The sequence below is a fragment of the Triticum aestivum genome, chromosome 1B, assembly GCF_018294505.1.
Source record: "Triticum aestivum cultivar Chinese Spring chromosome 1B, IWGSC CS RefSeq v2.1, whole genome shotgun sequence".
Classification (NCBI taxonomy): domain Eukaryota; kingdom Viridiplantae; phylum Streptophyta; class Magnoliopsida; order Poales; family Poaceae; genus Triticum; species Triticum aestivum.
The window spans coordinates 306,062,474-306,066,989 of NC_057795.1; positions in this window are offsets into that span (position 1 = coordinate 306,062,474).

The window sequence follows — 4,516 nt, forward strand, 5'->3', positions numbered from 1 at the left end:
TCCAAAGCGACCATGTCTTGAGAACTTCTGAAATTTCTTCACGAGCAATGCTAGTTCCTGGCTCAGTTCTTCAGGATCACCAAGGCTGCTACCAGAGTCTTCATCTTCAGACTCAGAGACTGCCTTGGCCTTCAGAGCACGTGATCTGCCATAGCTCGAACCATAGAGATCTCTCTTCTCATCAAGCTAGAACTCATGAGTGTTTAGTCTCTCGAGGATATCAGCGGGATCAAGTGACTTGTAATCAGCATGTTCTTGAATCATCAGTGCCAGAGTTTCAAATGAAGAATCAAGCGATCTTAGCAATTTCTTCACCACCTCATGGTCGGTGATGTCAGTGGCACCAAGTGCTTGAAGCTCATTTGAGATGTCAGTGAGGCGATCGAAGGTTTGTTGAACATTTTCATTGTCGAGTCTTTTGAAGCGATTGAAGAGATTGCGAAGAACGTCAACACGAGAGTCACGTTGAGTTGAGACTCCTTCATTCACTTTGGACAGCCTATCCCAGATAAGCTTAGCAGTTTCCAAAGCACTCACTCTTCCATACTGCCCTTTGCTCAGATGGCCACATATGATGTTCTTCGCTTGAGAGTTGAGTTGCTTGAATCTCTTCACATCAATAACGTTCAGAGAAGGTGTGACTGAGGGAACACCATTTTCCACAACATACCAGAGATCGTTATCAATTGCCTCAAGATGCATTCACATCTTATTCTTCCAGTAGGGGTAGTCCGTCCCATCAAAGGTAGGACACCCAGCAGAGACCTTGATCATACCTGCGGTTGACATAACTAAAACTTAAACCAAAATCACACAGAACAAGGGAGTACCTCGCTCTGCTACCAATTGAAAGTGCGTTATATCGACTAGAGGGGGGTGAATAGGCGATTTTTATGAATTCTTCACCGAGGAATTTGCTGGTGAGGAAATTCCTTAGCGAAGAACTACTTGCAACGGAATAAGTACTCAAAAGTAAACATAACAGAACACAAGCATAGTCGTCATGATGAAATGAAGACAAGCATAGAGTACAGAAAGCGTAAGCACGGGATAACACAGGATGAAGACGGACAGACTGAAGAAATTGAACTAAGGAAATTGAGAAAGTCTTCAGTCAAAGTCTTCAAACAGATACGAACAAGCACACAACAACTAAAATGAGGAAATGAAAGAGTTGAGGAAATAGAACCAGTAAGCTTGGTGAAGACAATGATTTGGTAGACTAGTTCCAACTGTTGTCTCAGTTGTACGTCTAGTTGGAGCGGCTAGGTATTTAAACCCGAGGACACACAGTCCCGGACACACATTCCTCACCATATTCTCCTTGAGCTAAGGTCACACAGACCTCGCCCAATCACTCGTGGTAAGTCTTCAGGTGACTTCGAAACCTTCACAGACTCGGTCACTCGGCAATCCACAATTCCTCTTGGATGCTCTAGACCATGACACCTAACCGTCTGGAAGAAGCACCGTCTTCAAAGGTAACAAGCATCGGATCCATGCAGGATCAATCTCTTCAGTGATGCTCAATCACTTTGGGTTTGAAGGTGTTTGGGTTTGGGTTTTCCTCACTTGATGATTTTCGCTCAAAGTCCTCGGAGGATGGGATGCTCTCAAATGACAAGTGTTAGTTTCTCTCAGAGCAGCCAACCAGCTAGTGGTTGTAGGGGGCGGCTATTTATAGCCTAGGGAGCAGCCCGACATGATAAAACATAAATGCCCTTCAATGATATGACCGTTAGGTGGGTAGATATTTTGGGACAGCTCACGCATGGCACTGCAACGGTCGGAATTTTGACTCTCAAATTCCTCAGGGCTATCATGTTCCTCACTATGTAGGCAATCCGGACTGGCGAATTCATAACTCCTCAGTCAGAACAAATTCCTTAGTGACCAGAAGAACTTCGTCTCTGTCACTGAAGAAATTGACTGAACTGTATGAGATTTCCAATGGCTTCATTCGAAGGGATTGGTAGGTGTAGGATTTTGAGTTGAGCATCACATGGAAAATTTTCCTTAGTATTTCCTCGACCCCCTTTAACAGTGCGGTGTTTCCTATGACTCAAGAAAGAGAAAATGAAACTACGAAAACAAAAGTCTTCATGCTTCATGTTCCTTGAATGAATTTCAGGTCTTCAAGGTCACACCAATTTCTTCACTTTCAAAGTCTTCAAAAATCCAAAGTCTTCAGTTGAAGAACTTCATTTTTAGGGGTCGACTTTCTCTGTAAATATCAAACTCCTCATAGACTTATAGACCTGTGTACACTCACAAACGCATCAGTCCCTTAACCTATTAAGTCCTCAATACACCAAAATCACTAAGGGGCACTAGATGCACTTACAAAACGTCTTCACGATCCAACCGATCTAAGTACCGAACGTATGACACCTCCGTGTTCAGCACACGTTCAGCTCGATGATGTCCCTCGAACTCTTGATCCAGTAGAGGGTCGAGGAAGAGTTCCGTCAGCATGACGACATGGTGATGGTGTCGATAATGTGATCCGCGTAGGGCTTTGCCTAAGCACTACAATGCTATGACCGGAGGAGTAAACTGTGGAGGGGGGCACCGCACACGGCAAAGAGAACAATTGATCTGCTTTGGGGTGCCCCCTGCCCCCGTATATAAAGGAGGAGGGGAGGAGGCGGCCGGCCATGGGGCGCGCCAAGTGTGGGGAGTCCTACTAGGACTCACAGTCCTAGTAGGATTCCCCCTTCCCTTCCGGAGAACGAGAGAAGGGGAAAGAGGTGGAGGAGAAGAAGGAAAGGGGAGCCGCGCCCCCCACCCCTAGTCCAATTCGGTTTGGGCTTGGGGGGGGGGGCTCCACCTGGCTGCCGGCCTCCTCTCTCCACTAGGGCCCATGAAGGCCCAATAGTCCCCCGGGGGGTTCCAGTAACCTTCCGGTACTCCAAAACTTATCCGATACTTCCCGAAACCATTCTGGTGTCCGAATGTAACCTACCAATATATCAATCTTTACCTCTCAACCATTTCGAGACTCCTCGTCATGTCCGTGATCTCATCCGAGACTCCGAATAAACTTCGGTCATCAAAAACACATAACTCATAATATAAATCGTCACCGAACGTTAAGTGTGCGGACCCTACGGGTTCGAGAACTATGTAGACATGATCGAGACACATCTCCAATCAATAACCAATAGCGGAACCTGGATGCTCATATTGGCTCCTACACATTCTACGAAGATCTTTATCGGTAAAACCACATAACAACATACGTAGTTCCCTTTGTCATTGGTATGTTACTTGCCCGAGATTCAATCGTCGCTATCTTCATACCTAGTTCAATCTCATTACCAGCAAGTATCTTTTACTCATTCCATAATGCTTCATCCCGTAACTAACTCATTAGTCACATTGCTTGCAAGGCTTATAGTGATGAGCATTACCGAGAGGGCCCAGAGATACCTCTCTGATATACAGAGTGACAAACCCTATTCTCGATCTATGCCAACCCAACAAACACCTTCGGAGACACCTATAGAGCATCTTTATAATCACCCAGTTACGTTGTGACGTTTGATAGCACACATGGTGTTCCTCCGGTATTCGGGAGTTGCATAATCTCATAGTCATAGGAACATGTAAGTCATGAAGAGAACAATAGCAATAAAACTTAACGATCATTATGCTAAGCTAACGGATGGGTCTTGTCCATCACATCATTCTCTGATGATGGGATCCCATTCATCAAATGACAACACATGTCTATGGTCAGGAAACATAACCATCTTTGATTAATGAGCTAGTCAAGAAGAGGCATACTAGGGACACTTTGTTTTGTCTATGTATTCACACATGTACTAAGTTTCTGGTTAGTACAATTCTAGCATGAATAATAAACATTTATCATGATATAAGGAAATATAAATAATAACTTTATTATTGCCTCTAGGGCATATTTCCTTCACCCTCCCCTGCTCTCACGCACACCCACTTCCCCCCTCTCTCCCACGCTTGCTCTCACCCCCTCCTCTAGATCTGCACCTCACCCAATGCGCTCGTCGCTGTCGCCACACCACCACCGCAGCCATTGTGCCCTCCTCGCAGCCTCAAAGTGTCCATGAGGACCGCTGGCGTCCTTTGCATCCACTGCGGGACAAACACAAGTCAGGGACCACCTATGACGCCGCCTTGTCCCGTCTTCTCCCTCGGCTCTAGCACACTCCAGCGACGGTTCCGGCGCTAGCGAGCCTCCCCTGAGCCACCTTTTGCATGCCTACAGGCTCCTAGTGAGACGCTCGTCCCTCTCCTCTTCTCCGCTACCCTTGCTGTGCACCATAGCCGGCCCACCACGTTGCCGAGCTCCGCCGCCCGCCATGGCCACTGCCTGCGTGCCATGCAAGTCTCCGAGTGCCCATGCCTGCCACGGACGCGCTCCAGAGCGCCCACAACACCGTCCCAGCTGCGTTGGACACCCCTAGACCACCCCACTATTTTTTCGGACGAGACCCAAATGCCACCACCGCTCCTCATCGCCGCTTCGATCGAC